Here is a 21,666-nt window from a genome sequence, read left to right on the forward strand (position 1 = left end):
GTTGAGAAGATGCAAGTAATGGAAGTTTCCCTTCTTGCTTTGATTTCAAGATAATTATTATGGTGTTAAGGTCCAAAGACCCAGTGCTGAGTCAGGAAGTCTATAACTTTCAAATACAACCATCATTGCTAAGAGTTTATGGTTCTATATCCTGTCATCGTTAAAACGAGCTTGTGAGCATTTGTTCTTCCCTTTTCTTCCTTTTGATGGTAGCCTTCTTTTGAGTCCCATCACTCAAAGTGTGAAGAGGAGTGATATGTCTACTTTAAATTACTCTTCAGTCTTTTCTCAATATCAAAGTACAATATTCTTCAGTCTCTTCTCTATATAATGATGTGTAACAAGTTAAGTACCAGGAAGAGCAACAGTGACAGGGCAGAAAAATGTTTTTGGATGCACTTGAAATCTTGAAGAAAATCCCCCAAACCATTTTCTTTTCTCTTAGGTACTGAACAGGGTGCTGGATGTCTAAGTCAGCAGCCCCCATAATGTAGAATTTACTAAGATTGTGATATCTGCCTATTTCTATTTTCATAATTAATAGACTAAGTTATTGAGAACATGTGATTGGACAGTATAAGGGACCCATGTTTCCTCAGATAAATAAGATTATAGCCCTGGAGAATGTTCTGCACAAGAATAAACATTTTTCTGAAACTTTAATTTAAATCAAACTTTGAGAAGTCAGTATGGAGTCTAAAGAAGAGGCAGCAAGGCAGCAGCTTTTCTCTGTTGGTGATTAATTTTGCTGCAGGCATTCTGTATCAGCTGGAGTTTTCCCAGCGTGTTCTGGAAGAAATGGAGGTCTACACTGCAGCTCCTGAAGTGACAAACAGTCAGTCCCTAAATGTCAGGCAGTGATGTCTATAATGATATTTTTCTCATATGAAAACAATTTGGTTTTTCTTGAAGACTTTGGTGAAAAGGTTTTGAATCCTGTGCTGGTCAATAATAAAGCTGTCTTTACTTGCTTTTTGAAGGAGGGATATGTGGGTAACTGAAAAGCATTCTAGTGTTGTGTGACTAATTACTGAGTAAAGATAATGAGTAGCATCTGTTCTGGTAGAACAACAGCTTAATAAAGCTGTCCACTCCTGAAGATGAAGGATGTTTGCTGATGAGTGGCATAGTAGTTATTGAGGGCTGAACCAGCTATTTGTTTCTTAGAAGTGGATTCTGCTTCAGGGGAACCAGCAAGGTTGACTGATGAAGAGCAGGTTCTGTCGTTCCCCTGTCCTAATGCACGAGCACATCAGTTTGACACTTAGGCTCCCATCTAGACTCTCACGAGATGAATGGGCAGAACTTGCTAGTCATTATAAGCCGGCTGGATCAGCTTGAATGTTTGACAGGTCTGATCAGTTCAAATTCTACATGAGGCTGCCCCACCAGTTAAGTGAGTGAAAGAGCTGTCCTCTGTCGCTGTGCCAGCAGCATCCCGAGCAGTGTGTTGAGCAGCCCCTGGAGCTGCAGCCCCAGGCTGATGGCTCGCCCTGGCTCAGGCAGGGCTGGCTCAGAGCACGCTGAGAGCAGGGCTGAGCTGAGGGGCCGAGGGCGAGCAAAGCAGGCACATCCTGCCACTGAGTGGTGATGGAGACGTGCTGCAGCCTCATTACTGCAATTAGTGCTGCGCTGTGGCCGGGGTGCCGGGCGGCTTCTCCGGGCCGGAGATGCTTGTGGCTGTCCCTAATGGCCACTGCTCCTTTTGCACTAGCTGCTCTTGGCACGCGGTGCCGAACTATTCAGGCTCTGTCCATCCCTCTTTTCTTTTTTCTTTCCTATCCCTGTCCGTATCCAGATGCACTGATTTGATTCTCTTCATACACCTTTGAACCTGCAGAAGTGGGAGCAGCCCTGGCTCGGGGAAATTTCCTTTGACAGCACCCAATGCCATGGTGCTCTTTGCATTAGGTGCTGGCTCTTACCCGGCTTTGCAGCCAGTTGCTTCTCTTTATTCTTATCCTGTCTCTTTCGGAAGAAAAGCAGAGTAACTTTTCACAAGATGCCTCAAGCAATAAGGGAGTAGCACCTTGTGAGGCTGTGCAGGTGGGAGCTGTGTGTATCTGGAAAGTGCCTGCTGGAGACAAAGCCCATCCGCAGGAGGAGGACATTTCTTTAAAGCACTGTGCTGCCAGGGGAGCTTTTTCCTGAAAAGGAGGTGGCTCTGGAACCGTGTCCTGTCATTCTAATATCAACCATTGCAAGTATTTAGTGTAACTATTTTTAAGACCTCCAGTGATGTAAGATTCATCTTAGGTTTGAGTATGACAACAATGCTCTTTTCTTTATATACTTATATTCCTCCAGCAACAGCAGAAGCTTATAATAACTCAGACCTTTATTTTGCAGTCCTGTTACCAAACCTGTTTATTCACAAGACTCTGCCCTCGTGCATATTATGCATATTATGTTTCCCTTAGCACATAAACAATAAGAAACCATTTCACTCTTCATCTAACCTACTGTGAAAAAACATCTCCCAGAAATGATAAATTCTACTGCAACCTACATTTTGCAAGTTACAATCACTTTCAAGCTTTGTTTTATTATGCTTCATTTTTGTAAACCCTCTGTAGTTCCAGACTAAAATTCAGGAAAGCCTTAGGAACTCTTCCCGATCTTTTTTTTTTTTTTTTTTTTTGGCTCAAAAAATTTGAGTGATGTGAAGGTATTCCTTGTGCTGTGAGTACTGTTGTGTGGTATTGTAACCATGGAAGCTTTATGTTAATCATAAATCAGTTTTTACTATGTATGAGTTCATTCTAGCAAAATCCTAATTTCAGACAACTTGTTAAACCCCTGCATTTCAGCTCAATGATCCATTCTTATTTCTAGCTTGATTTTTATAGCTTCTTTCTGTAATTATATTCACGAATATGCCAAAGTATGCACATTAATCTTAATAATTTCTGTTAATGAGTTACAAATTTTATTTCATATCATGGGCAGGTACACCTCACAGTGCTGCTCTGCCTGTTCAGTGGTGGTTCCTGGAGCTACTCAGAGCTTTTAATAGAAGATGCTCTCTTAACTTCATTACCAAAACAAACGCAGTGCTTGTTTTGCACAAAATTTAAATGTGAAGACAGCACTACGGGCAAAGGAATGAGGAGGCAAGCTTGAACAGCTCTCTGCTTGATTATGAGATGCTGGGGGTTGAGGGAATGCTGTCTGCCTTTGTGAAGCAAAAAAAAAAAAAAAAAAAAAAAAATTGGTAATTTCCAGCTCAATTTCACAGAAATTGCTGGTACTGAGACACATTCACATGCAATATTAATGTGCAAGAACTAGAGAGAGTATCCTGTGAAGCCTGAGCAATTATATACATGAATAGGAAAATTATGGGGATTTTCAAGGGTGGTGCTTATAAATTTGCTACAGCTTAGGCTTAGCTGTGGTAGATAGCAGAAATCTAAAGAACATTTCCATATGCATGATCTACTGATCTACCTGAAAACGGACACCTTCAGAGTGTAGTTGGAATTAAATTTGTGAACAGAAAGCTGTAAGATTTTATTCTGTGTTTCCTGGAAGGATGTTAATGCAATCCAGGTATTGAACAAAGTTGGAAAATCATCTGATTTAGATATGACATTTCACATTGGAGACAAAGCATTGTAGACTCTTGTATTTTATTTAGCCATTCAGAGATGCTTTAGACCATAAATTTGCAGCTGTTTTCATTTGAACTATATGGAAAGTAATTTCCTGCAAAACTTTGGTGTAACTCAAGCCATTTAAATATAACTGGAATTTTTAGACTTGACCAAAAGCAAGAAATACTTGTGCTAATCAGGAATATGTTTTATCTTACATTCCATACTTCATGCATGGTTCAGTCTATCATATCTTCTGTTTAAGTTTTTATCACACATTTTTATGTATGCTTGTGGATTTTCATTGAGTTCAACAGATACTACTTATTAAAAGCTTGTAAGTAAGAAAGTAAAATATGTTGATAATATAACCCCCTGAGCTGCAGTTGGTGAAACCATCAGGAAAGATTTTCCTCACAGCTTAAGATTTCAAGAGCTCAGAGAAAATACTCCCAGCTTCCAGAGCCTGAAAGAGTGCTCACTAGAGAAACAGATTTTCAGGCCTTTATCCCAAGTCTAAGGTGTTTTGGACTCCTGGTGTTTTGTAATTCATTTGGGTCACATTTTGCTTTTGTATAAGGATATAAGTCATGCAGAAAAACTGTGTTTACTGTCTGTTGTCAAGACATGTATCGACATATATCTTATCAAAGATATGTGAAATGCTCCTGCTTCTTACAAGGTTTTCTATTTTAACCACTCCTGGTTTTGTTGGAATTCATCTTCAAAACCAAAGCAGCTGGCTTTGGTAGTTCATGCTTTTCTTTACGTGAGGCAGGAAGTCCTAGTACCAAATGTTGCCACAAACATGAACTTCTCATCAAAGTCATAGCTTTATTGTTTAATGGGAGAAGTTGTGGGGTTTTTTTTGTTGTTGTTGGTTTTTTTTGGTTTTTTTTTTGTTTTTGTTTTTTTTTTTTTTTTTAGTAGAGCCTTACTTCCAAGGATTCTACAAAAAACCCATTAAACCTGAAGAGCAAAGCAGCGGAACAACGACAGCTGTTCTCAGGAAGTCCTCTGTGTTAGGAACTATTATTGGAACTGAAGGTCAAGAAAAACAACTGTGTTCACTTATTGTCATGTGTGTGCTCTCCTTCCAATGTCAGCCAAAGAGCTTTTTGTGCCTATTGGACTGCAGAAAGCAAATAAGCTTGCCAGAATTTTATGTCAAATGACATTATTCGCAGTTAGAATTTAAGAGTTTGTTGCGCAACTACAAGAGAATGTAATATTTTACAAAAAATGTGATATCAGATGTATTGTGGTAACCTCAAAAGGCATGAGGAACTAATTTTTGCCTTTTGGCTGAGCACTGCTGGAGAGATAAGAGAGGGTTGCAGAGAGCAGTCTGGAGCAGCAGCCTTGGCCAAGATAGGTGGAGCTGGGAGAGGAGACTGGACAAGAAGGGGTTTCATCAAGGGGAGCTGAAACAGAAGTTTCAGGTGGGACAGTGAAAGTCTTGCTGATGAAGGACAGATAGGAGCCCCCATGTAAAGGTTTGGTAGTAAATGCAGGGGCTTTACTTGTGGGACAATTAGACTTGTTTATGGGGAGCTGTCAAAACTGCACATTGCTCTGATGATTGGGGTGTGGGATGTAGAAATAAATTGCTTATGAACTGATTTGGAAAAAACCCTACAAAACCCCTTCTTTAGATAAACTTGCAGCCTGCTGAAGAGCAGCGTTGCTTGTGTCAGAGATCTGAAGGGTGACAGGTCTCTGAATGACATCAAGAGAGGAGCTTGTCTCTGGAGAACAGGTCCTGTGACACGAGAAGTTAATTGCATTAGCTGCAGTCCTACTGCCAGTGCAGAGCAGTGCCTTCATGTGAGACTGAAATGCTCCTGTTTGAAAACCTGCTCAGAGGGCCTGGGGACACTGCTCTTGTTTATTCCAGAATTCAGGGCTAAGTTACCCTCAGAGAAAAAATTGTCAGTAAACGGCAAAAGGGTTTAGGTCTTTCCTTTTGTTCTGCAATATAGTGAAATATATCTGAATACTGTTTTTGTTAGCTATGAAAACCCCTGTGATTTCTTTGGTAATGTAAGGAGGATCTTTCTAGTACTATTCTTGACAAGTTATGTTTTCAGTTTGAATTGCATTAAGCATGTTTCCCCTCCAAACATGACCAGCAACTTTGACTTCTGCTGCAATATCTTATTTATAATTTATTCAATGACCTCTTTCTATGGTTTTATGAAAATAAACAGAAGTGCTTTTACTTTTGAAGAAATGTACCTGTTTAAACACTTAAAACATTCTGTCTTCAGTCTACATTTATTTTGAATATTTTATTTTTGAGCATTTCTTCAGTTTTAATATTGTATAGGGATTAGAGCACCTTTTCATACTGCTTGGAATTGATTTCACTCTAACCTTGGCTGTAACCTTAGTGACTCTTCTTTGTGAGGATGTTTTGCAGCGGGCAGTGATCTGGTTAGTAGCAGTGGATCTAATAGCAAGTTTGTAGTTTTCTCCATGTAAACTGACAAGGAGATAAATTCTGTCTTTCAGGCAATTTTCTAGAGATATCTGAACTAGACAAAGAATCTTTCCATGAACCTCAACAGGAACTCCAGGGGCTTACAGTGACCAAAATAACACCCAGGCCTCTTCAGAATGTATTTCTGAATACTGTGGATACTGCAAAAGCTGCAGAAGCTTTGGTGATTTTTAATTTCATGTGAGAGCCTGAACAATAGGAGTTTGCCACAGACTAAACCAGTGATTTTAGTTCACATTTAATGCTGGGCTCATATGGTCATGTAGGTTCTGGTTAACTTTGAGCCTATGAAGACCTATGAGCCTATACTCTGGTTTTCAGCCTTTGCTCAAGATTTGAGGTATTTAAACCTGATATCTAAGAAGATTTAGGAATATGTCTGATTACAAATTTGAGATTAGTGGCTCCATACACACATTGTAGGGGAGATTTACTTGGGTGCTTAAGATGTGCCTTTAATCTTGACATTTAACTTGAGTACGGGGATTAAAATAGAGAACGTGGGTACATAAGATTTATGTGGGTACCTAGAGCTACTGAAAAGAGCACTACCAAATGATTTGGGTAAACAGTACAAAATCCTCTAATACTTTAAAATGTTATCTGCAGGGAAAATAATTTCTTGAGTTTTCTTGAATTTACCAGTGGACATAAAAATGATGGAAGCTTTCTAACACCTAGATTTTGGGGTTTTTTTCCCCCCTGTGTCAGCTCACCTTTTAAAAAGCCCCAAACATACAGCACTAAATTCTGGCTTTAAAATTATATTTTTCAAAATTCACCGCTGTAATTTGCTCCTAAAGTTGAGTATTCATTTGATCTGTTTCAATTTTCCTCTCATTATTAATTTTGCAGGCAATAAAAAGCTATTTGGTTCAGGTGTTCTATAGATTCCCCTACAGGAAATTTGAATGTAAACTTCTGCAGTTAAAAATATAATGAGAAGCATGAATATTTATGCTTTAGCAGTTCTCTGAAGTGCAGGGAAACCTCAGCTTCTGTAAACTAACCTTGACAAACCTTTAGAATTGGGACCATTTACATTTGCAAACATGTCTGAGTGACCTGGAACCCCCTATCAACAAACAGAATGAATGATCCAGACAGATATTTGGTTTATAGGATGTTTGGCTCAAATTATTGATGGGACTAATCCTAAATATTTCAGTGCAATCTCCCTCCTTGGTTTTACTTAACTTTTAGAAACCTGGTCACAACTCAGACAGGTGTAACTTGCTAGTACAGGTTGACATAAGGTAACAGCAAAAACCCTGAAGGCTTTTTTGTGAAGGTCATACTATGTTTTGTTGCTGGGTTGCTTGACTAATCAGCAGAAAATACACATAATATGTACATGTGTAATATTTATATGAACACACAGAAGGGACAAATATCTGTATTCTTTCTTTCAGTTTTATTTACTCACCAGCCTCCCTTTCATAGAAAAATGGTAATCATGTATATGGGGGGGGGGGGGGAATAATCAGCAGAGGATGAGAATAAATTCTGCTACCAACTGTGGATGCAGTAGAATTCAGTATCAAATTGAGTAGTTTGGGCAGTAAGACACAGTGTCTTCCACAGACATGCTTACAGACAGATTTGTGTTGTTTTCTGAATAGACATTGAATGTTAGAAGCTTCAATACAAGCCTGGATATCTCAGCAATAACAGCCACCTTAACACTGTTTTGTAACCATGGTGGAAGCTGTGATGGCCTCCTGAGTTCATATTTCTGTCCCATTTTCTGCACTAATACAATTTTCTAGTGCAGAAAATGGAGCGGGATGTCTTTCTGAATGTACATACTTAGCATAAAATGAAGTCAAAAGTGGGTTTTGACTATGAGATAGCTGGAGAGTTCCTGAAATCCCACAAAGGCTTTCTTTGAGCCCTCTCAGCTGTGGCAGTTGCAGTTAATTACAAACCTTTCCCCCAGAGGTGCCCTGGCACAGTTCTCACTGTGCTGGTGCAGCAGCACTGGCCTGCACTGAAATTGGACATTTATCTCATGTGCCCCTAGCAAAAGGCAGGGGAAAAAGGAAATCACTTCTAACCAAAGACACACATTTAAAATCTTGTGGGAGAGTTAACATTTGGCTTTCAGAATCCTATGGTGATACTGTTGTAGAAAAGTTAGAAAGTGATTTAAAAGTTGCTAATTTTAATGGGGTCTATGAAAAATTATTCAGGAACAGTGCTGGATATTGTGGGTCCAGAAATATGAACAGTCTTGTAGTCAAGAGGAAATGTCATCTATGAATTGTGGAGATGTGAAACAACCTCCTAAATATAAACAGTTCAAGGTGAATACATTAAACAAGGGACTTGCGCACCTTTTAAAGAGAGTGAAGTGTTTTTTTTTATCTGGTTTCAGCTGCCACATGCCAGCCAGGGTTCTGCCAAACCAGATTGCATTATAATTGCTTTTGCTGGGAAGGAAGTTAGTGTGGAACTGTTGTGGTTCTCTTTGGTTCCTGACCCCCTGACAGGTGGATTCCTGTCCAGCTTCATCATCCTGAAGCCTGTTCTCCAAGGAAGTGAATGATGACCATGTCACAGATGTCTTGCCATGGAACTGCTATTATTGGGGATTTCTATTGGTAGCAGCTAGCTTTGATTGTTTTCTCTTTCCCTTGCTCTGCAGCTGCACACTCTACACACTCTATCCAAGGACAAACCGTCCCCCAGTGGCTTTTTAAAAATACTTTTTCATAATGCCAAGGACATTCCACCCAAAAAAAAACAAAAAAAAAAAGGAGTCTGATTTCTTTTTACCAGTATGAATAATACTCCAAATTGTTTCATGAAATGGACCTGGGAAAAAGCCAGTCCAAGGGAAAGAATGTATATATATGGAAACAAAATCATAATGGATTGGTAGAACTTTTTGTGTGTTTTCTTAATAGATAGAATGCACTTAATTTTTGCCAAAAATGCAGTTACAGGGCTGTACCTGAAAGGTTCTTTGAAATCATACTGATGGAATGCAGATCCATTATCATGTCCAATAATATCATGTTACATAAACAATGTTTATGTGGACATTTTTCCTCTGTCCTTCCAGAATAGCAGTTTGAGGGAGAAAGTCTGCCTGGATATTTATTAATAAAGATACATTTGAGAACAAAAAATAAATATGTGCATTTCAGCTGGAATGAACTGTTGGTACTTAAAAGGCAGAGCAATTGCTGAGTTGGAACTTGTAACTGTATTCACTTTCAAGTAAATAATTTGGGGCTGAAATGTTCTGTTATGAAAGATGTCTTCTTTACTTCCAGTGTTCTGGAATTTGTAAAAGTAGTATACTTATCTGAAACCTGAATACCAGCATTTTCTCCAGTCTGCTATAATGGCACAGCATTTTATTACCTAATGTTAATATGTAACTACCAATATTCAGAATTCATAAGTGTATTCTAGGTACATCTGATCTGGAAGTAAAGAAGCAATACACAATTGCCTCCACAGAACTTTATCTCAAGGAAAAGTCAACAAAAAAGTGACAAAACTTTACTATGTTCTTGTCTTGCATTGAGTTTATCCCCTGCAGTGTAATAAAAACTAGAAGGGATGAAAGCATGACTGGTTTAATAATGTAAAGAATGTGTCTTGTATGTGTTTCCTTATTTAACTCATTTCAGTGACAGTTACTTTAGAAAATGGTGTCATAGTGACTTTAGGACAAGCGAAGTAAAGTTAAATACAACTCAACAACTTCCATGAAAAAACATCAGGATGGTTTAATGCCTGAATAATTTATCATTGATTAAATAGGAGAAGTCCAATCCAAATGAATGAGAGGCATAAAAAGACTTTTTCCAAGAGTAACTGTTTAGACTTGAGGGAGGGACCAAGTCAGTTACTTGGACAGTACAAAGATGTTGCTATTTTGATTAAAATGTGTATATTCTGAATTTTAAATGTGGCCACAGAACAAAAATTCTGATTTTCTGTTGAGAGGTGAAAATCTAGGGCTTGCTTTTATCTGCCACAATATTTTTGCTTATTCAAATTTGTTTTTAATTTTATCTTTGCTGTTCCACGTTCATGGTGGTACTTATATTGTGCCTCTTCGGTTCAAGGTTTTCTGAAAGATGGTTCAAGATATATTAAAAAAAGGTCTAAGTTTTTAAATTCTTTAGATTTGTGACCTTTACTGGGAGAGTACCATTGTGTCTGAATAATTTTGGTAGGAAAATGAATAAGAAAGTGTTTTAGGTGCCCTGGGAAGTGCTGCACGCTCTTGGAGGGAGACAAGGGGTATGATCTGAAGCAATTTGTGCCCAGCACCGTTCTATTTCAGTCCTGGTGAGTCTGTGCACTGTCACTCACATCCTGGCTGCTGCACCCTCTTGTCACAGATATGTCAGCCCCCATTGCTTCTAACAGCTCTGGCAGAGCAATACTGCAGTAATGACTTCACCAGAAATAGATGTAGGAAGCTGCTGGAGAACATTATTAATGATGGTGTATGGAATTTGGATAGATAGTAATTGTATTAAAAACATTTCTGTTTCTCAAGTGATACTGTTTTGGTATTGACAGTGGGACACACAGCACGACCTTTCCCTGTTTTAAGTGGGCTTCAACTCTTCCTTTGGCTTGGTTTGCCCATTCCATGTTGCAGTTCAACTGGAATATTAAGAAAACAGTCTGATGCTCTGGGTCCTTAGTGCCTTTTCTCTTGATTACTCCAAACTGTGTGGCACTGTCAGAGAGGAGGAGGCTCATTGTTCTGTTTGCTTGCTTTAAATCAAATGTCATTGAGTTGTATCACAGTCAAAATCCTGTTAAATTTCATCTCCAGATAAAAGTTTGTGTTCTTGAAATTAGCAACAAGGTTCCTACCAGTGGTGGCAATGTTTTCATAGAAAATGAGAGAGGAACAAGGAAGTGTATTAGTGGATCATAGGGTGACTCAGAGAAACAAATTTATTACCTATTCAGCAGGGGATTTCACTGGGAAAGAAGTACAGTAGCACAAAGAGTTGGTGAGAATTTGTCTTGGGGTACTGTGTCTGTCTCTGGTTGTTCAAGATCAAGGAAAGCGAATTCAAAAAGATGGAGTGTAAAGTGCTGTTCCTTTGAGGTTAAGAGGGAATATACCACAGGGAGGATGGGGGAATGGGAAATGTCAGAGGGAGGGTGACTTAGGGTCTTGAAACATATCTGAAGTGTAAATTGTATTGTGCCTCTCATTGAAAATTAATAGTGGGAGTCTTTTCTAAAAGGAAAAACAACACTGTTACATGATACTCACACAGTATGTGGTGATTGGAATATTTGAACTATGGAAATGAATTTCCTAGATTTAAAAACTTGATCCAGAATTAATTATTATTATTATTATTATTATTATTATTATTATTATTATTATTATTATTATTATTATTCACATTAAATTTTCTGCTCATGAACCTGTGAAGTGGCTTCAGCTTTTGAGAATATTTTTATACTCTTATATATTTGGTAATGTTTTGAATAAATCATCTTAATTCATTTGATCACAAGCTCTTTGATTTTTCTCACATGTTATTAAATATTTTGCTGTATGTATTGGTTACTTAAGTGCTTTCACTAAATTGAAAGCTCAGAGATACTTATTAAAATAGCATTGAGCATAGTAAAAAATGAGTTTTAATATATTTACTGAATATTTGAGTATAGCCAATAATCAGTATTTCTATCTGCGGCTATGTGTTTTGGACAATAGTCATGTGTTTTGCATAAAGTGTAACTTTTTCTTCTCTCCATTAGTGCAAGTAGAATAAATAACCCTTTGAACTTTTTTAATATATAAATTCTCTCCATCTGCATGGATCAAAACAAAAAACCATGGTCTTCATTGATTTCAGAGAGCTCAAGGTTTAAGAGCGCAGTTCCTATAAAATCTGTGAAACTGAGTAGCCTGGAAGTGGGAGGATTCCATCAGTAAATACAGCTGGATAGCTCTAAGGGACCTGCACTTTGTCCCTTTGGCTTTTGTGAGGCAAGCAGCTCCAGCTCCCTCTCCCAAAGATTACTGCAGCAACGTGCAGCTCCTCAGCAGCCATGAGGCCTTTTGGATGAGTAGGAAATTTTGGAGGGAGCAAGAGAAGAGAGCAGAGGCAGCCCAGTGCAAGAGGTCAGCTACAAATAGCTGTGAAAGGTTAGGACATGAATTTCACTGAGGGAGGTGTTCATTTGTTCTGCTAAGGTGTGGTACTGGAACTCCTGTGCACCAGACAACACAAAAACACCTGCTGAGGATTGAATCCCTGTCCAGGGGAGTTTATATTTCCAATGTAGAATAGAAACACAACATATAGATACATTATGTGAGTTTCAGTTAATGCAGTAGGAGATTAAAATGCAAAGCATGAATCAATGTGAACAGAGTCAAACTGTAAACAAGGTCAGGCTACAAAACTGCAAATTCCCAGAGGAAAAAGACAAAACTGGCTGCTCTCCTATACTTATTTCAAGGAAAATATTTCTCTCAAGAATAGAAACAGACTAGTAGAGCTGTGTTTCTTAACAGAAAGTTAAGGATCAGAGGATGCTAAACGTGCCTGTAGTGAAGAATTGCTCCATGCTCCCCACTTGCAAGAAGGACACTCAGGGGATGGAGCCTGTCCAGAGAAGGGCAATGGAGCTGGGGAACAGTCTGGAGCACAAATCCTATGAGGAATGGCTGAGGGAGTTGGGGGGGGATTAGCCTGGAAGAAAGGAGGCTCAGGGGAGACTTGAGCACTCCCTACAGCCACCTGAAAGGAGGGAGTAGCCAGCTGGGGGTTGGCCTCCTCTCCCAGGTAACAAGAGATGGGTTGAGAAGAATTGGTCTTAAGTTGCTTCAGGGGAGGCTTAGGGAAAACTTCTTCTCTGAGTGGGCTGTCAAGCCCTGGAACAGGCTGTCCCTGGCAGTGTTTGAGTCACCACCCCTGGAGATTTGTGAGATATGTGTGGATGTGGCACTCAGGGACGTGGTTTAGTGGTGCACTTGGCAGGGCTGGGTTTGCTGTCAGACTCGATGATACCTGCCCAAGAGATGCCTCTGCTGAGCTGAGCAGGGCTGTGCTGCCAGGGGACTCTGGCAGGGACAAGAACAGTTAAGACAAAGAATAGCTTGTGTGGATGGGGTGTTTTCTTGTTTGGAGGAATTTGGGAAGGGCAATAATAGTTTGTGTGGATGGGGTGTTTTCTGTGTTCTGATGGCTTTCACATATGATATGCCTAGTTTTGAAATAACACCTAATGTTTCTAGGTGGCAATGTGTACAAGTGTACAGGCCAGAAGAAGTAGAAACAATAAACACCTCTGAAGCAAATATTTAGATAAGAATATAATCCAGATATCTCTATCTCCTGCACAGAGCTGTATTAAAAGCATCTGAACATTATGTCCTCTGGAATGTAATGATATTTTAAAAATATAATATATTGCTTTAAAATTATATTAAAGATTATTAACTTTATGGGGTTTTTTTCCCCACTAAATAAATTTAAATTTGTTTTCAGCTAACCACAGTCTCTTCATGGGCTTGCTAGCAAACAGTTCCAAAGAAGAAGGGCGTTTTTGATAAAGGAGAAAAAATATATTTTCTGAATTCCATGTATTTTAACTAATTACACCTGCAAATTAGTTATCTGTTTGAGAGAGGAATGAGCTAAAACACTTGTGGTAGTGTGAATGTAAGTGCAGTCCAGTTTTGTTAAGAGCATTTTGCTGAGTTTATTTCTCAAACTCTTTGCTGTTTCCTGACAATGAAATATGGCAGTAGCTTTTTTTCATAGAACACGTTAGGCCAATCTAACATGTTGAGGCCTGTGCTGCACTAGCTGTTAGGTTGTGTAAAACCATCATGATTCATGATCTGCCCATCAGAAGACACTGTAAAAGAGTATGAAATGACCCGCCTCTATATACTTAACAAAAAAAAAAAAAAAAAAAAAGGGTAGGGTGGCTTCCTCCTTCTATTATGGAATGGAAATCCACAGTGGATCACTTTATGCATTGAGACAGCATATAAAGCACCCTAAGTGTGGGGCAGATTTTCAGCTGCATGTAAACAGACAGAAATAGAATTATAGCCCGTGTCTGTGACAATTGTGCTGAAGGCAAGAGAAGAATCCATGAGTTCCAGTCCCTTTCCCTTTTGGGAGAAGCAGAGGTCTCCTGGCAGTGGAAGCAGCTGGTTCCTGTGGCACACAAGCTGTGCCAGTGGAGAGATCCCTTACCAGCACTGGCCTGGCTTCTCCACTGTGCTTCCCTACCAAGCTGACATCAAACTGAAGTGGAGGAGCTGGTAAAATACAGGAAAAGTTGATTTGTATCAAGGATATCAATGTCAGCTTTTTCAAACAGGGAATAGTTTAGTGGCATCTTCTCGATACACCTCCTGAAGTTAGCGCACTCAGAACCTCAGTGCTTTGACAACCATCAGAAGACATCCTTGGGCTCTCGGCCGCAGACTGCACCAAGGGAATGCACCACGTGCACTCTTCCAAATTAGCCTAATAGTGAGTGTCAGACTTGGCATGTGTATTCTCCTCTGTGCAAAAGGAAAAGTGAAACAGAATTTGGTCTGTGGAAAAGTAGTTACTATGGAAGTTGCAATTTCTCTGCACCCCTGGTACTAAAAGTAAGTTCCAAGCGAAGTAGGAGCTGGAGAACAAGAGAGGCCAGATGTGAACATATCGCTCTGCATTTTAGAGGTCTCCTCTTATCTGGGTGTTGAGGGGTTACTAGCTGTGAAATTCAGCACAATTTCACAGGTTGATCCTACGATTCCGTGTGGTGGTGTGGTCAGTGCTGTCAGCTCAGTCTCTTCAGAGTTGTTTCACATGATAAATAAAGTGCTGTAGCACATTTGGTTGAAAACCAGCAGATGCACAGCTCTGAATTGGTTCTGTTTTTAGATCTCCTTTTTGGTGTAGCTTATAATCAAAATAACGTTGTGAATATTCTTAGGAAACTAAGCAAGAAAATAAGTTTGCTGCATGAGTTGTAATCTCCACGCAATAAATATTGTATTTTAAATGACTGTTGTGTAAAGTCTCAGTGCTCTGAAGTTACTGTTCAAGAACCCTGTTCCAGATGCAGACATGCACGAGTGTGTCAGTGACAGGTGATGGTGTAGTGTTGTTCATGGGAGCTAACAGCAGAGCAAACATTTGTTCCTGGGCCAGAAGACTCCCAAGAGGTGCTTGGTTTTATGCTAAATTTCTAGTATTTACTTTAACTCATGCTTGGGCTTCTCTCAGCCTGCTTCTTTGGTGCATTAATTTGTGGGGGAACATGGTTTTACAATGGAGAGAATGAATGTTATTTGGCAAAATAAGGAGTCTTTTGGTGAATATCATTCTCAGCAGCCCGTCACTCATTTGCATATCTTTTACATGGGGTGCAAAGGCAACCAATAAAATCTAATATTTATTTTGTTCTTATTTGAAGCACATGAAAGAAGAAATTTGCTCAGTGATTGTGAAACAAATCACCTAATTTAGAATAGATCCAAGGTGCCCGTTTGCTTCAGGATGGTGAGCAACAAGTATTGCTTGGTTTGTATATGAATCAGAGAATTAAACATTAGGAGAAAACTGCTTAGCAGATGTCCAGAAGCTCATAAAGCCTTTCAATACAATCAGATCCAAAAGAAAATTAAGTGCTTCTGTGCTTGAGTTACTTGCACCTAAGAAAATATTTGTTGCCTGTGTGCACCCAAATGGTGGGTGCTGTCATTCCAGATGCTGGCACATGAAACTGCCTCATTATCAGGAGCAGTGTTTGCAGGAAGAGCCTGGGGAAGGCTGGACTTGTTTGTCATAGTGTTGGCCTCTTGTCTTCCAGGAAGAAAAGGCTTGAGAGCACTGGCATCAAACTAGCTGGAGCTTCCCTAGCAAAGATACAGGGAAAATAAAATAATTTTCTTGGTCTGATGTGAATAGAATCCTCTTTCCTAGCTGGGTGTAACTTTCTGTTACAAAGCCTACCCTTGTAGCTCTAAGGATTTTTTTAAGCCTTTCAAAATGCATGAATTACTGGGGAAATATGGCATGGGTGTCTGCTACAGAGGAAGGTGATAGTGGACTGGGAGTCATTGCTGCTATTCACTGGGTGGGAGGAGTGTTTGTGCCATTGAAAACTACATTTTCCTGCATTTAAGCTATTAATCGCCTACTTCTTATGCTGATTGTCAGTATTTGTTGGATTCTATAATCCCACGTATTAAACTTATAGAAACAGTTCAGAATGAGGAAAGCAGTGTTGTGAAGTTCTTTCATCTCCTGGCATTCATCCTTTCTTAGTTGACTTTCTAATGAAGCCGGATGCACTGAAACTACCTATTGCTACAGTGATAGCTCATGTGGAAAACTTCCTAAACTCTGCAGAAGTGATCCCAAAGCAGCTGCAGCTCAGCAGCCACGCCTTATCCCTGCTTTATCCATCTTTCCATCTCCTATTGCCTCTTATTCTGCTTTTTCCACCAGCTGAGAAAAGAGCTGAGCAACATAAACGCCTTCTTGAGCTAAGCAGATTTTTTTGCCACCCACAAAATCCTCAACTGCTTGAATTTGATGTTTTCTGTGATACAAGCACAGTGTTATGTGTTTTAATACACACTTGTAAGTATCCAGAGAGAAACTGCTGAAAAAGTGAGAGGGAATGCACTCAGCTTTCCCACATTTAGATGTACTGGCTTTTAAAGAAGTTTTGAGACTTGGCAATTAAGAAAAAAATAAAAAAATTAAAAGAAGCCTTAAGTGGTAGGTGAATTTTACACAAGTTATACTAAATCAGAGTTAAAATCCACAAATTGCAAAATAAAATATATAATGGGGAATTATGCATATATCTGACTGAAAAATAACTTGCAAACTCTTTGGGTTTTTCAGCAATTCAGAGAAATTTGGGTAATTTCTATTGGTAAGAACAGAGAATATCTACCATTAACTGGTAGTTTAATCTTATGAATGTAAATATTCGCATGCATCTCTAGTTTAAAAGAAAACAGTTTCATTGCTTTACTTTGAAATATTGGTGGTTTTATCCACTTACTCAACAGTTTTGCCCATGCTCTGTTTTTTTTTTTTTTTTCCCTTGTTATTGGTGTGTTCATATGATATCTTAGTCCTTGCTGTGCTCTGTGTGATTTCTGGCTGATTAGAAAAGTGTGTATTTATGTGTTTTTAGTAAAGTGCAATTTCCTTACATATGTCCCTAAATGCCCACTTTTGCATTTGAAATAGAGAGCATTTTCAAAGGGAGATTCAAGCCCTTTAGGAAAGCTTAAATTCCCAGGTCTGGATTTGACATTTTAGTAAGTTTCTTATATAGAATATTTTGAAATTATTATTTTTGTTTGTATGGTGTTCACAAAGTGTTGTGATTTTTAACACAACGGTTTTAATGTGAACTCAGGGAGTATTCTAAGGTTTTTTTTTCTTTATTATATGTAAAGGTTTATGTTATTGGCATATCTATTAAAAAGAGGTGCAGAAGTGCAGGCCTATTTTGAAGGCTTTTTCCTTCTACTATACTCTATGTTTAGAGTCTTGCATACTTTCTGATATCTAGTTAATAATACAAAGAGGTAAAAGCAGTTTTTATTTCTCTTCTGTGTTCCACATTTATTCCCAAGCCAGAATTACTGAAGGAAAAGATAAGGGCATGAGGCAAAAAGCCCACATTGCTAACAGGATGGCTCAGGGTTGGGATGGCAATTTTCTGGAGTAAACATTAAATAAATGGAAATCTCAGCAGTTGCAAGGGAGGGAGGGGCTCTTCAGAGGAGAATTAAATGACTTGGGAGAAAATTAATTCATTTATAGTGGTGCCACTCTCACCTAAATCAAACACCTCTGTTCTCTAAAATCATTAGGATGTAGCACTTAAAAGTTTTCCTTTTTTATAAGAATGTAAAGCAATTTTAATCTGAAGATTAATGTCTTTAATCCTTAATATTAATTAATTATAAATATTCTGGAATGTTAATTTTGACTTGGAAAATCCTCATTTCTATAATAAAAAAGAAAAATTTCCAGACTTATTTTTGGTCTTTATAACCTCAGCATTTTTAAAAATGTCTACTTCAAGGTATTTAGAAACCAAAAAAAAAAAAAAAATCTGTAATTTATGATCTGATATAAAGACATCTTTGTTAACAGGCAATAAGTTCTGAGTAATGAATGCACACACCCAGGCGGGATTCAAGTTTCATATTGCTTCCACATCCATGCTTAAATGTTGTACACAAAGGAATTACATTTGTAGCAGAAACTGTGCAAAGATTTTTCTTCTTTTTCTGTTTGCTTAGGTGATGGTCCTGCTTTCTTGGGGGTAAAAACCAAGGGTGTAATCATTTGTGACTTTTTCTTATAAAAATCAGGACATCGAGAGATTTTATTACAACAGTTCTACACAGAATGTAGATTTCTAGTCTAGTTATACTTGGAATATTCTTAATAATTTTAATGTGCCACATGCTGCAAAATATTTCTCAAATATCTGACTGCAAATCTACATGCAGGCTACAGAAATTCTTGAATGCAGTTGTTAAGAGTTTATTATTTAACACTGGTCTTGCTGCTTGCAACAAGAAACTGAAGCAAAAGAAAAGGAGGTTGAGAACACTGAAGGACCAAAATGTTTTGAGAACTGGAGGACTAAAATATAATCTTTCCATGTATTTTGTCATTTTGCTGATTAATTTTAACTATAATCCGGGAAAAACTGCACTGTGCTGTAGTCTGGTGCTCCTCACACGGGGCACCAATTGATGGTGGACTCACAACTGATTCAAGTGTCAGTCCCTCATTATCTTAAAAACTTCCATACCTTTCTCTCTGTAAACTTCCCAGAGGTAGCTGCACACAACACTGGCTCCTTCTCTTTTCCTTCTGCAGGACTGGCTAACTCCCTCTTTTTAACAAAATAACTCCAAAACACTTTTAGTGGTTTGGGGTTTTTGGGTATGAAATTAACAGGTTTTTTTTTTGGTTTTTTTTTTTTTTTGTTTTGTTTTGTTTTTTTTTTCTCTGTGTGTGTATTTTTTGTGGTGCAGTGTTTCTGCTAGCTTGGTTTTCCCCTTTTATAATTGAAACATTTATTTTAACAGGTATGGAGAAGTACAACTCGGGTGGATGCTCTCTCCAGCAAACAGCAACTCACTTGAGGTGTGTGCTGGGCAGAGATTTAAGCAGTGAGGATTTCATGAAGAAATCGACACAAAGAGCAGAACAGGAACCTTCCAGATTAGTCCAAGACTAAAGTCTACTAAATGTGAGTCACGTTTCATTTTTTTCAAAGCCTCAAGTGCGTTGGTTATAACCTGCATCTGATAAGGAATGGCAGAGAGAAAAGTGTAGTTTCTCTAGGGTCACATATTTATTGCAGAAGCTTGGCAGTTAGGATGTGGAATGGGATGGAAATGACAAAATTCAGTCAGGTTTCCCAGAAATCCTAAAGTGGTGAAACTTCCATGAAGCACAGCCTCAGTGAAGTTTTATTTGAACTGAGACCTTTACCATGGATTATTATTTTCTTTATTTATAATGTACTTTTTGTTCCTGATAAAATGTAAATAATTTTTTTTTAATTTCCAAAATCTCTACTGTAAATTCTCTTTTGCATTACTGCTGCAATATGAGGCCAGCATAGTTTCAGCAGTGACTGTAATAGTGTAATAAGGGGAAACAAATAGATCAAACTGTGCAAAGTGTTAAAGGAAGTGAAGAGAAATAGCTCTCATGGGGAGGGGTTATTGGAAGGAAAACATTCTTTTCCAAGGAGTTATATCTGGCTCATTGCAGATAACCTTTTACTTTGACAATATGAAAGGAGCTTTGTGTCCCACAGGCAGGGCTGTGTTCTGAAAGCTTTTCTGAGCTCAGAGGCTGCTGAGATGCTCTCAATACCCAGGTTAATAATACTTTTTGTTTAGACTGGAATGGAGGGACAAGGTAGAAAACCCTTATCAAGGGTTTCAAGGAGAAGCATGCAGGACCAGGGAAACTCCTCCTTGGTGCATGCTCCTTAGTGGCATCACCTAAAGAAGCAGTGATGCCTTGGCTTTAACTTTCCAGCATTCCTACAGAAAAAGCCCATTTTAAATGCCAATGACATGGGCAAGGTACAAAGCTAGACAACTCCCCACCTGAGAATCAATTTGTCTGCTATTGGTATCGTATATGGCACAGGTGATGCCTAGAGGAGCTGGAACAAAAGGCTAGACAGAGTTAAGGAGAATAAAATGGATATTTATTGAGGGACCTTCAAAGGCCACACCCTGGCAGTACCAGTCCTGGCCCCTGCCTGGATAGCTCCAAGATGGAAGCAAAGGAGGGCTCAGTCATGAGATCTCACATTTTTATAGGTTTTAGTCCATTAATAGCCTCACACCATGAAGTTTCATCCTCCTTGCTTGCTTGCTTGCCTGCCCTCCTCTTTTCATGTTTTTTATGCTTAGGACCTGAAGTTTGAAGAAATTTTCCTTGAGTCCTCAGCTGGAATAGGTCTGTTTTTTCTTCCCCACCCAAGCACAACAGAAAAAGCACACTCAAGCAGAATAGAAGAACTCAAAACTTAAGGCATCACATTCATGGCACATTTGACTTCAGTTTATTCAGTTTGCTGTCTGTGGAGGGCAAATGAACACTCCTCTAAAAAGCCTTTGAGTTTGTAGGTCCAAGTGATAAATAATTTTATTGGACTGCTAATAGACCATCATGATGAGCTTTGCTCATCAGCTCCCGTGCCTTGGCAAAAGCTCTGTATAATTCTTTCCATCCCTCGTATCATTGAAATATTGAACTGTAAATTAACTCTTGTCAAAATCCATCTCACTCAGGATTCTGCTTCTCTGGGACTGTATCTTCTGCTTAGGTCTCATCTGGATTTCTGGCAAGTGCTTGTCACACCTTTTTGGTGTCAGCTGGAGTAAGGCTCCATTAGGAAGTCGAAAGTGATCTCATCTGTCTGACTCATTAGACTGCAGAATTCTTGGCTCTGATCAGCTTCTTTAGCAGCTGGTTTCCTTGTTTAGTATTTGTGGAGATAAGTGTTTTGTGGAAACTTGAGAGAAAATGGTGAATGTGGCTGTTCAGGGAATCAGAGATTACTGTGGCAGATATGAAGAACAGGTCAAAAATTTTATAAGTTCATCACTTAGACATAATTCTCATTTAATTTAGAGGAACTTTCTTCCAAAATCTTACGATCTAACAGCCTGGATTCTATTTAATAACAAATGAAGAGGGTGTAAGTTAGAAGAACTGATTTAAGATTTTACTGAGAAGGACTAAGTTTGAGGAGTTCAAAAGAGTTTACAGCTTTTGCACTAGCAATTGAAACAACACCTTCTGAAATGCAGCACAGGTGGGTTTGCGGTGTTTAGCTTTTGGGTTTTTTTTTTTTTTTTTTTGGAAATACCATGAGTGTGTTCAGAGGGAGAAGGAAAAAGTATGATGAAAACTATAGAATTCAGTGGCTTTTAAGGTGGAAAAAAAGCTGAAACTGTTCTTTGACCAAGCAGCTGATCTGAGTGCTGCGCCTGCCTTCCTGCATGTTTATGAGACTAAGGTTTGT

The sequence above is a fragment of the Cinclus cinclus genome, chromosome 8 (genome assembly GCF_963662255.1).
Source record: "Cinclus cinclus chromosome 8, bCinCin1.1, whole genome shotgun sequence".
In the NCBI taxonomy this organism is placed as follows: domain Eukaryota; kingdom Metazoa; phylum Chordata; class Aves; order Passeriformes; family Cinclidae; genus Cinclus; species Cinclus cinclus.